Source organism: Eucyclogobius newberryi, unplaced genomic scaffold (assembly GCF_026437365.1).
Source record: "Eucyclogobius newberryi isolate DKJ021-1_F unplaced genomic scaffold, fEucNew1.0.hap1 SCAF_21, whole genome shotgun sequence".
Lineage (NCBI taxonomy): Eukaryota > Metazoa > Chordata > Actinopteri > Gobiiformes > Gobiidae > Eucyclogobius > Eucyclogobius newberryi.
This window is the reverse complement of record NW_027315846.1, coordinates 437011-450064: the sequence shown is the minus strand read 5'-3', so window position 1 is coordinate 450064 and position 13054 is coordinate 437011.

Below are 13054 nucleotides of genomic sequence, written 5' to 3'. Positions count from 1 at the left end.
ATGAACTGCAGTACTTTGACTCGTGTGATGAACTGCAGTACTTTTACTCGTGTAATGAACTGCAGTACTTTTACTCGTGTGATGAACTGCAGTACTTTGACTCGTGTAATGAACTGCAGTACTTTGACTCGTGTGATGAACTGCAGTACTTTGACTCGTGTGATGAACTGCAGTACTTTGACTCGTGTGATGAACTGCAGTACTTTGACTCGTGTGATGAACTGCAGTACTTTGACTCGTGTAATGAACTGCAGTACTTTGACTCGTGTGATGAACTGCAGTACTTTTATTCGTGTAATGAACTGCAGTACTTTGACTCGTGTGATGAACTGCAGTACTTTGACTTGTGTGATGAACTGCAGTACTTTGACCCGTGTGATGAACTGCAGTACTTTGACTCGTGTGATGAACTGCAGTACTTTGACTCGTGTAATGAACTGCAGTACTTTGACTCGTGTGATGAACTGCAGTACTTTTATTCGTGTAATGAACTGCAGTACTTTGACTCGTGTGATGAACTGCAGTACTTTGACTCGTGTGATGAACTGCAGTACTTTGACTCGTGTGATGAACTGCAGTACATTCGTGTAATGAACTGCAGTACTTTGACTCGTGTGATGAACTGCAGTACTTTGACTCGTGTGATGAACTGCAGTACTTTTATTTGTGTAATGAACTGCAGTACTTTGACTCGTGTGATGAACTGCAGTACTTTGACTCGTGTGATGAACTGCAGTACTTTTACTCGTGTGATGAACTGCAGTACTTTGACTCGTGTAATGAACTGCAGTACTTTGACTCGTGTGATGAACTGCAGTACTTTGACTCGTGTGATGAACTGCAGTACTTTGACTCGTGTGATGAACTGCAGTACTTTTATTCGTGTAATGAACTGCAGTACTTTGACTCGTGTGATGAACTGCAGTACTTTGACTCGTGTGATGAACTGCAGTACTTTTATTCGTGTAATGAACTGCAGTACTTTGACTCGTGTGATGAACTGCAGTACTTTGACTCGTGTAATGAACTGCAGTACTTTGACTCGTGTGATGAACTGCAGTACTTTTATTCGTGTAATGAACTGCAGTACTTTTATTCGTGTAATGAACTGCAGTACTTTGACTCGTGTGATGAACTGCAGTACTTTTATTCGTGTAATGAACTGCAGTACTTTGACTCGTGTGATGAACTGCAGTACTTTGACTCGTGTGATGAACTGCAGTACTTTGACTCGTGTGATGAACTGCAGTACTTTTATTCGTGTAATGAACTGCAGTACTTTGACTCGTGTGATGAACTGCAGTACTTTGACTCGTGTGATGAACTGCAGTACTTTTATTCGTGTAATGAACTGCAGTACTTTGACTCGTGTGATGAACTGCAGTACTTTGACTCGTGTAATGAACTGCAGTACTTTGACTCGTGTGATGAACTGCAGTACTTTTACTCGTGTAATGAACTGCAGTACTTTGACTCGTGTAATGAACTGCAGTACTTTGACTCGTGTGATGAACTGCAGTACTTTGACTCGTGTGATGAACTGCAGTACTTTGACTCGTGTGATGAACTGCAGTACTTTGACTTGTGTGATGAACTGCAGTACTTTGACTCGTGTGATGAACTGCAGTACTTTTATTCGTGTGATGAACTGCAGTACTTTGACTCGTGTAATGAACTGCAGTACTTTGACTCGTGTAATGAACTGCAGTACTTTGACTCGTGTGATGAACTGCAGTACTTTGACTCGTGTGATGAACTGCAGTACTTTGACTCGTGTAATGAACTGCAGTACTTTTACTCGTGTAATGAACTGCAGTACTTTGACTCGTGTGATGAACTGCAGTACTTTTACTTGTGTAATGAACTGCAGTACTTTGACTCGTGTGATGAACTGCAGTACTTTTACTCGTGTAATGAACTGCAGTACTTTGACTCGTGTAATGAACTGCAGTACTTTGACTCGTGTGATGAACTGCAGTACTTTGACTCGTGTGATGAACTGCAGTACTTTGACTCGTGTAATGAACTGCAGTACTTTGACCCGTGTAATGAACTGCAGTACTTTGACTCGTGTAATGAACTGCAGTACTTTTATTTGTGTAATGAACTGCAGTACTTTGACCCGTGTAATGAACTGCAGTACTTTGACCCGTGTAATGAACTGCAGTACTTTGACTCGTGTAATGAACTGCAGTACTTTGACCCGTGTAATGAACTGCAGTACTTTGACTCGTGTAATGAACTGCAGTACTTTGACTCGTGTGATGAACTGCAGTACTTTTACTCGTGTAATGAACTGCAGTACTTTTACTCGTGTGATGAACTGCAGTACTTTGACTCGTGTAATGAACTGCAGTACTTTGACTCGTGTGATGAACTGCAGTACTTTGACTCGTGTGATGAACTGCAGTACTTTGACTCGTGTGATGAACTGCAGTACTTTGACTCGTGTGATGAACTGCAGTACTTTTATTCGTGTAATGAACTGCAGTACATTGACTCGTGTTATGAACTGCAGTACTTTTATTCGTGTAATGAACTGCAGTACTTTGACTCGTGTGATGAACTGCAGTACTTTGACTCGTGTGATGAACTGCAGTACTTTGACTCGTGTGATGAACTGCAGTACTTTGACTCGTGTAATGAACTGCAGTACTTTGACCCGTGTAATGAACTGCAGTACTTTGACTCGTGTAATGAACTGCAGTACTTTGACTCGTGTAATGAACTGCAGTACTTTGACTCGTGTGATGAACTGCAGTACTTTTACTCGTGTAATGAACTGCAGTACTTTTACTCGTGTGATGAACTGCAGTACTTTGACTCGTGTAATGAACTGCAGTACTTTGACTCGTGTGATGAACTGCAGTACTTTGACTCGTGTGATGAACTGCAGTACTTTGACTCGTGTGATGAACTGCAGTACTTTTATTCGTGTAATGAACTGCAGTACTTTGACTTGTGTGATGAACTGCAGTACTTTGACTCGTGTAATGAACTGCAGTACTTTGACTCGTGTGATGAACTGCAGTACTTTTATTCGTGTAATGAACTGCAGTACTTTTATTCGTGTAATGAACTGCAGTACTTTGACTCGTGTGATGAACTGCAGTACTTTTATTCGTGTAATGAACTGCAGTACTTTGACTCGTGTGATGAACTGCAGTACTTTGACTCGTGTGATGAACTGCAGTACTTTTATTCGTGTAATGAACTGCAGTACTTTGACTCGTGTGATGAACTGCAGTACTTTGACTCGTGTGATGAACTGCAGTACTTTTACTCGTGTAATGAACTGCAGTACTTTGACTCGTGTAATGAACTGCAGTACTTTGACTCGTGTGATGAACTGCAGTACTTTGACTCGTGTGATGAACTGCAGTACTTTGACTCGTGTGATGAACTGCAGTACTTTGACTCGTGTGATGAACTGCAGTACTTTGACTTGTGTGATGAACTGCAGTACTTTTATTCGTGTGATGAACTGCAGTACTTTGACTCGTGTAATGAACTGCAGTACTTTGACTCGTGTAATGAACTGCAGTACTTTGACTCGTGTGATGAACTGCAGTACTTTGACTCGTGTGATGAACTGCAGTACTTTGACTCGTGTAATGAACTGCAGTACTTTTACTCGTGTAATGAACTGCAGTACTTTGACTCGTGTGATGAACTGCAGTACTTTTACTTGTGTAATGAACTGCAGTACTTTGACTTGTGTGATGAACTGCAGTACTTTTACTCGTGTAATGAACTGCAGTACTTTGACTCGTGTAATGAACTGCAGTACTTTGACTCGTGTGATGAACTGCAGTACTTTGACTCGTGTGATGAACTGCAGTACTTTGACTCGTGTAATGAACTGCAGTACTTTGACCCGTGTAATGAACTGCAGTACTTTGACTCGTGTAATGAACTGCAGTACTTTTATTTGTGTAATGAACTGCAGTACTTTGACCCGTGTAATGAACTGCAGTACTTTGACCCGTGTAATGAACTGCAGTACTTTGACTCGTGTAATGAACTGCAGTACTTTGACCCGTGTAATGAACTGCAGTACTTTGACTCGTGTAATGAACTGCAGTACTTTGACTCGTGTAATGAACTGCAGTAATTTGACTCGTGTGATGAACTGCAGTACTTTTACTCGTGTAATGAACTGCAGTACTTTTACTCGTGTGATGAACTGCAGTACTTTGACTCGTGTAATGAACTGCAGTACTTTGACTCGTGTGATGAACTGCAGTACTTTGACTCGTGTGATGAACTGCAGTACTTTGACTCGTGTGATGAACTGCAGTACTTTGACTCGTGTGATGAACTGCAGTACTTTTATTCGTGTAATGAACTGCAGTACATTGACTCGTGTGATGAACTGCAGTACTTTGACTCGTGTGATGAACTGCAGTACTTTTATTTGTGTAATGAACTGCAGTACTTTGACTCGTGTGATGAACTGCAGTACTTTGACTCGTGTGATGAACTGCAGTACTTTTACTCGTGTGATGAACTGCAGTACTTTGACTCGTGTAATGAACTGCAGTACTTTGACTCGTGTGATGAACTGCAGTACTTTTACTCGTGTGATGAACTGCAGTACTTTGACTCGTGTGATGAACTGCAGTACTTTTACTCGTGTGATGAACTGCAGTACTTTGACTCGTGTGATGAACTGCAGTACTTTGACTCGTGTAATGAACTGCAGTACTTTTACTCGTGTAATGAACTGCAGTACTTTGACTCGTGTGATTAACTGCAGTACTTTTACTCGTGTGATGAACTGCAGTACTTTTACTCGTGTAATGAACTGCAGTACTTTGACTCGTGTGATGAACTGCAGTACTTTGACTCGTGTGATGAACTGCAGTACTTTGACTCGTGTGATGAACTGCAGTACTTTGACTCGTGTAATGAACTGCAGTACTTTGACTCGTGTGATGAACTGCAGTACTTTTATTCGTGTAATGAACTGCAGTACTTTGACTCGTGTGATGAACTGCAGTACTTTGACTTGTGTGATGAACTGCAGTACTTTGACTCGTGTGATGAACTGCAGTACTTTGACTCGTGTGATGAACTGCAGTACTTTGACTCGTGTAATGAACTGCAGTACTTTGACTCGTGTGATGAACTGCAGTACTTTTATTCGTGTAATGAATTGCAGTACTTTGACTCGTGTGATGAACTGCAGTACTTTGACTCGTGTGATGAACTGCAGTACTTTGACTCGTGTGATGAACTGCAGTACTTTTATTCGTGTAATGAACTGCAGTACTTTGACTCGTGTGATGAACTGCAGTACGTTGACTCGTGTGATGAACTGCAGTACTTTTATTCGTGTAATGAACTGCAGTACTTTGACTCGTGTGATGAACTGCAGTACTTTGACTCGTGTGATGAACTGCAGTACTTTTACTCGTGTGATGAACTGCAGTACTTTGACTCGTGTAATGAACTGCAGTACTTTGACTCGTGTGATGAACTGCAGTACTTTGACTCGTGTGATGAACTGCATTACTTTGACTCGTGTGATGAACTGCAGTACTTTTATTCGTGTAATGAACTGCAGTACTTTGACTCGTGTGATGAACTGCAGTACTTTGACTCGTGTGATGAACTGCAGTACTTTTATTCGTGTAATGAACTGCAGTACTTTGACTCGTGTGATGAACTGCAGTACTTTGACTCGTGTAATGAACTGCAGTAATTTGACTCGTGTGATGAACTGCAGTACTTTTATTCGTGTGATGAACTGCAGTACTTTTATTCGTGTAATGAACTGCAGTACATTGACTCGTGTGATGAACTGCAGTACTTTGACTCGTGTGATGAACTGCAGTACTTTTATTTGTGTAATGAACTGCAGTACTTTGACTCGTGTGATGAACTGCAGTACTTTGACTCGTGTGATGAACTGCAGTACTTTGACTCGTGTGATGAACTGCAGTACTTTGACTCGTGTAATGAACTGCAGTACTTTGACCCGTGTAATGAACTGCAGTACTTTGACTCGTGTAATGAACTGCAGTACTTTGACTCGTGTAATGAACTGCAGTACTTTGACTCGTGTGATGAACTGCAGTACTTTTACTCGTGTAATGAACTGCAGTACTTTTACTCGTGTGATGAACTGCAGTACTTTGACTCGTGTAATGAACTGCAGTACTTTGACTCGTGTGATGAACTGCAGTACTTTGACTCGTGTGATGAACTGCAGTACTTTGACTCGTGTGATGAACTGCAGTACTTTGACTCGTGTGATGAACTGCAGTACTTTTATTCGTGTAAAGAACTGCAGTACATTGACTCGTGTGATGAACTGCAGTACTTTTATTCGTGTAATGAACTGCAGTACTTTGACTCGTGTGATGAACTGCAGTACTTTGACTCGTGTAATGAACTGCAGTACTTTGACTCGTGTGATGAACTGCAGTACTTTTATTCGTGTAATGAACTGCAGTACTTTTATTCGTGTAATGAACTGCAGTACTTTGACTCGTGTGATGAACTGCAGTACTTTTATTCGTGTAATGAACTGCAGTACTTTGACTCGTGTGATGAACTGCAGTACTTTGACTTGTGTGATGAACTGCAGTACTTTGACTCGTGTGATGAACTGCAGTACTTTTATTCGTGTAATGAACTGCAGTACTTTGACTCGTGTGATGAACTGCAGTACTTTGACTCGTGTGATGAACTGCAGTACTTTTATTCGTGTAATGAACTGCAGTACTTTGACTCGTTTGATGAACTGCAGTACTTTGACTCGTGTAATGAACTGCAGTACTTTGACTCGTGTGATGAACTGCAGTACTTTTACTCGTGTAATGAACTGCAGTACTTTGACTCGTGTAATGAACTGCAGTACTTTGACTCGTGTGATGAACTGCAGTACTTTGACTCGTGTGATGAACTGCAGTACTTTGACTCGTGTGATGAACTGCAGTACTTTGACTCGTGTGATGAACTGCAGTACTTTGACTCGTGTGATGAACTGCAGTACTTTGACTCGTGTGATGAACTGCAGTACTTTGACTCGTGTGATGAACTGCAGTACTTTGACTCGTGTGATGAACTGCAGTACTTTTATTCGTGTAATGAACTGCAGTACATTGACTCGTGTTATGAACTGCAGTACTTTTATTCGTGTAATGAACTGCAGTACTTTGACTCGTGTGATGAACTGCAGTACTTTGACTCGTGTGATGAACTGCAGTACTTTGACTCGTGTGATGAACTGCAGTACTTTGACTCGTGTAATGAACTGCAGTACTTTGACCCGTGTAATGAACTGCAGTACTTTGACTCGTGTAATGAACTGCAGTACTTTGACTCGTGTAATGAACTGCAGTACTTTGACTCGTGTGATGAACTGCAGTACTTTTACTCGTGTAATGAACTGCAGTACTTTTACTCGTGTGATGAACTGCAGTACTTTGACTCGTGTAATGAACTGCAGTACTTTGACTCGTGTGATGAACTGCAGTACTTTGACTCGTGTGATGAACTGCAGTACTTTGACTCGTGTGATGAACTGCAGTACTTTTATTCGTGTAATGAACTGCAGTACTTTGACTTGTGTGATGAACTGCAGTACTTTGACTCGTGTAATGAACTGCAGTACTTTGACTCGTGTGATGAACTGCAGTACTTTTATTCGTGTAATGAACTGCAGTACTTTTATTCGTGTAATGAACTGCAGTACTTTGACTCGTGTGATGAACTGCAGTACTTTTATTCGTGTAATGAACTGCAGTACTTTGACTCGTGTGATGAACTGCAGTACTTTGACTCGTGTGATGAACTGCAGTACTTTTATTCGTGTAATGAACTGCAGTACTTTGACTCGTGTGATGAACTGCAGTACTTTGACTCGTGTGATGAACTGCAGTACTTTTACTCGTGTAATGAACTGCAGTACTTTGACTCGTGTAATGAACTGCAGTACTTTGACTCGTGTGATGAACTGCAGTACTTTGACTCGTGTGATGAACTGCAGTACTTTGACTCGTGTGATGAACTGCAGTACTTTGACTCGTGTGATGAACTGCAGTACTTTGACTTGTGTGATGAACTGCAGTACTTTTATTCGTGTGATGAACTGCAGTACTTTGACTCGTGTAATGAACTGCAGTACTTTGACTCGTGTAATGAACTGCAGTACTTTGACTCGTGTGATGAACTGCAGTACTTTGACTCGTGTGATGAACTGCAGTACTTTGACTCGTGTAATGAACTGCAGTACTTTTACTCGTGTAATGAACTGCAGTACTTTGACTCGTGTGATGAACTGCAGTACTTTTACTTGTGTAATGAACTGCAGTACTTTGACTTGTGTGATGAACTGCAGTACTTTTACTCGTGTAATGAACTGCAGTACTTTGACTCGTGTAATGAACTGCAGTACTTTGACTCGTGTGATGAACTGCAGTACTTTGACTCGTGTGATGAACTGCAGTACTTTGACTCGTGTAATGAACTGCAGTACTTTGACCCGTGTAATGAACTGCAGTACTTTGACTCGTGTAATGAACTGCAGTACTTTTATTTGTGTAATGAACTGCAGTACTTTGACCCGTGTAATGAACTGCAGTACTTTGACCCGTGTAATGAACTGCAGTACTTTGACTCGTGTAATGAACTGCAGTACTTTGACCCGTGTAATGAACTGCAGTACTTTGACTCGTGTAATGAACTGCAGTACTTTGACTCGTGTAATGAACTGCAGTAATTTGACTCGTGTGATGAACTGCAGTACTTTTACTCGTGTAATGAACTGCAGTACTTTTACTCGTGTGATGAACTGCAGTACTTTGACTCGTGTAATGAACTGCAGTACTTTGACTCGTGTGATGAACTGCAGTACTTTGACTCGTGTGATGAACTGCAGTACTTTGACTCGTGTGATGAACTGCAGTACTTTGACTCGTGTGATGAACTGCAGTACTTTTATTCGTGTAATGAACTGCAGTACATTGACTCGTGTGATGAACTGCAGTACTTTGACTCGTGTGATGAACTGCAGTACTTTTATTTGTGTAATGAACTGCAGTACTTTGACTCGTGTGATGAACTGCAGTACTTTGACTCGTGTGATGAACTGCAGTACTTTTACTCGTGTGATGAACTGCAGTACTTTGACTCGTGTAATGAACTGCAGTACTTTGACTCGTGTGATGAACTGCAGTACTTTTACTCGTGTGATGAACTGCAGTACTTTGACTCGTGTGATGAACTGCAGTACTTTTACTCGTGTGATGAACTGCAGTACTTTGACTCGTGTGATGAACTGCAGTACTTTGACTCGTGTAATGAACTGCAGTACTTTTACTCGTGTAATGAACTGCAGTACTTTGACTCGTGTGATTAACTGCAGTACTTTTACTCGTGTGATGAACTGCAGTACTTTTACTCGTGTAATGAACTGCAGTACTTTGACTCGTGTGATGAACTGCAGTACTTTGACTCGTGTGATGAACTGCAGTACTTTGACTCGTGTGATGAACTGCAGTACTTTGACTCGTGTAATGAACTGCAGTACTTTGACTCGTGTGATGAACTGCAGTACTTTTATTCATGTAATGAACTGCAGTACTTTGACTCGTGTGATGAACTGCAGTACTTTGACTTGTGTGATGAACTGCAGTACTTTGACTCGTGTGATGAACTGCAGTACTTTGACTCGTGTGATGAACTGCAGTACTTTGACTCGTGTAATGAACTGCAGTACTTTGACTCGTGTGATGAACTGCAGTACTTTTATTCGTGTAATGAATTGCAGTACTTTGACTCGTGTGATGAACTGCAGTACTTTGACTCGTGTGATGAACTGCAGTACTTTGACTCGTGTGATGAACTGCAGTACTTTTATTCGTGTAATGAACTGCAGTACTTTGACTCGTGTGATGAACTGCAGTACGTTGACTCGTGTGATGAACTGCAGTACTTTTATTCGTGTAATGAACTGCAGTACTTTGACTCGTGTGATGAACTGCAGTACTTTGACTCGTGTGATGAACTGCAGTACTTTTACTCGTGTGATGAACTGCAGTACTTTGACTCGTGTAATGAACTGCAGTACTTTGACTCGTGTGATGAACTGCAGTACTTTGACTCGTGTGATGAACTGCATTACTTTGACTCGTGTGATGAACTGCAGTACTTTTATTCGTGTAATGAACTGCAGTACTTTGACTCGTGTGATGAACTGCAGTACTTTGACTCGTGTGATGAACTGCAGTACTTTTATTCGTGTAATGAACTGCAGTACTTTGACTCGTGTGATGAACTGCAGTACTTTGACTCGTGTAATGAACTGCAGTAATTTGACTCGTGTGATGAACTGCAGTACTTTTATTCGTGTGATGAACTGCAGTACTTTTATTCGTGTAATGAACTGCAGTACATTGACTCGTGTGATGAACTGCAGTACTTTGACTCGTGTGATGAACTGCAGTACTTTTATTTGTGTAATGAACTGCAGTACTTTGACTCGTGTGATGAACTGCAGTACTTTGACTCGTGTGATGAACTGCAGTACTTTGACTCGTGTGATGAACTGCAGTACTTTGACTCGTGTAATGAACTGCAGTACTTTGACCCGTGTAATGAACTGCAGTACTTTGACTCGTGTAATGAACTGCAGTACTTTGACTCGTGTAATGAACTGCAGTACTTTGACTCGTGTGATGAACTGCAGTACTTTTACTCGTGTAATGAACTGCAGTACTTTTACTCGTGTGATGAACTGCAGTACTTTGACTCGTGTAATGAACTGCAGTACTTTGACTCGTGTGATGAACTGCAGTACTTTGACTCGTGTGATGAACTGCAGTACTTTGACTCGTGTGATGAACTGCAGTACTTTGACTCGTGTGATGAACTGCAGTACTTTTATTCGTGTAAAGAACTGCAGTACATTGACTCGTGTGATGAACTGCAGTACTTTTATTCGTGTAATGAACTGCAGTACTTTGACTCGTGTGATGAACTGCAGTACTTTGACTCGTGTAATGAACTGCAGTACTTTGACTCGTGTGATGAACTGCAGTACTTTTATTCGTGTAATGAACTGCAGTACTTTTATTCGTGTAATGAACTGCAGTACTTTGACTCGTGTGATGAACTGCAGTACTTTTATTCGTGTAATGAACTGCAGTACTTTGACTCGTGTGATGAACTGCAGTACTTTGACTTGTGTGATGAACTGCAGTACTTTGACTCGTGTGATGAACTGCAGTACTTTTATTCGTGTAATGAACTGCAGTACTTTGACTCGTGTGATGAACTGCAGTACTTTGACTCGTGTGATGAACTGCAGTACTTTTATTCGTGTAATGAACTGCAGTACTTTGACTCGTTTGATGAACTGCAGTACTTTGACTCGTGTAATGAACTGCAGTACTTTGACTCGTGTGATGAACTGCAGTACTTTTACTCGTGTAATGAACTGCAGTACTTTGACTCGTGTAATGAACTGCAGTACTTTGACTCGTGTGATGAACTGCAGTACTTTGACTCGTGTGATGAACTGCAGTACTTTGACTCGTGTGATGAACTGCAGTACTTTGACTCGTGTGATGAACTGCAGTACTTTGACTCGTGTGATGAACTGCAGTACTTTTATTCGTGTGATGAACTGCAGTACTTTGACTCGTGTAATGAACTGCAGTACTTTGACTCGTGTAATGGTAATGAACTGCAGTACTTTGACTCGTGTGATGAACTGCAGTACTTTGACTCGTGTGATGAACTGCAGTACTTTGACTCGTGTAATGAACTGCAGTACTTTTACTCGTGTAATGAACTGCAGTACTTTGACTCGTGTGATGAACTGCAGTACTTTTACTTGTGTAATGAACTGCAGTACTTTTACTCGTGTAATGAACTGCAGTACTTTGACTCGTGTAATGAACTGCAGTACTTTGACTCGTGTGATGAACTGCAGTACTTTGACTCGTGTGATGAACTGCAGTACTTTGACTCGTGTAATGAACTGCAGTACTTTGACCCGTGTAATGAACTGCAGTACTTTGACTCGTGTAATGAACTGCAGTACTTTTATTTGTGTAATGAACTGCAGTACTTTGACCCGTGTAATGAACTGCAGTACTTTGACCCGTATAATGAACTGCAGTACTTTGACTCGTGTAATGAACTGCAGTACTTTGACCCGTGTAATGAACTGCAGTACTTTGACTCGTGTAATGAACTGCAGTACTTTGACTCGTGTAATGAACTGCAGTACTTTGACTCGTGTGATGAACTGCAGTACTTTTACTCGTGTAATGAACTGCAGTACTTTTACTCGTGTGATGAACTGCAGTACTTTGACTCGTGTAATGAACTGCAGTACTTTGACTCGTGTGATGAACTGCAGTACTTTGACTCGTGTGATGAACTGCAGTACTTTGACTCGTGTGATGAACTGCAGTACTTTTATTCGTGTAATGAACTGCAGTACATTGACTCGTGTGATGAACTGCAGTACTTTGACTCGTGTGATGAACTGCAGTACTTTTATTTGTGTAATGAACTGCAGTACTTTGACTCGTGTGATGAACTGCAGTACTTTGACTCGTGTGATGAACTGCAGTACTTTTACTCGTGTGATGAACTGCAGTACTTTGACTCGTGTAATGAACTGCAGTACTTTGACTCGTGTGATGAACTGCAGTACTTTTACTCGTGTGATGAACTGCAGTACTTTGACTCGTGTAATGAACTGCAGTACTTTTACTCGTGTGATGAACTGCAGTACTTTGACTCGTGTGATGAACTGCAGTACTTTGACTCGTGTAATGAACTGCAGTACTTTTACTCGTGTAATGAACTGCAGTACTTTGACTCGTGTGATGAACTGCAGTACTTTTACTCGTGTGATGAACTGCAGTACTTTTACTCGTGTAATGAACTGCAGTACTTTGACTCGTGTGATGAACTGCAGTACTTTGACTCGTGTGATGAACTGCAGTACTTTGACTCGTGTTATGAACTGCAGTACTTTGACTCGTGTAATGAACTGCAGTACTTTGACTCGTGTGATGAACTGCAG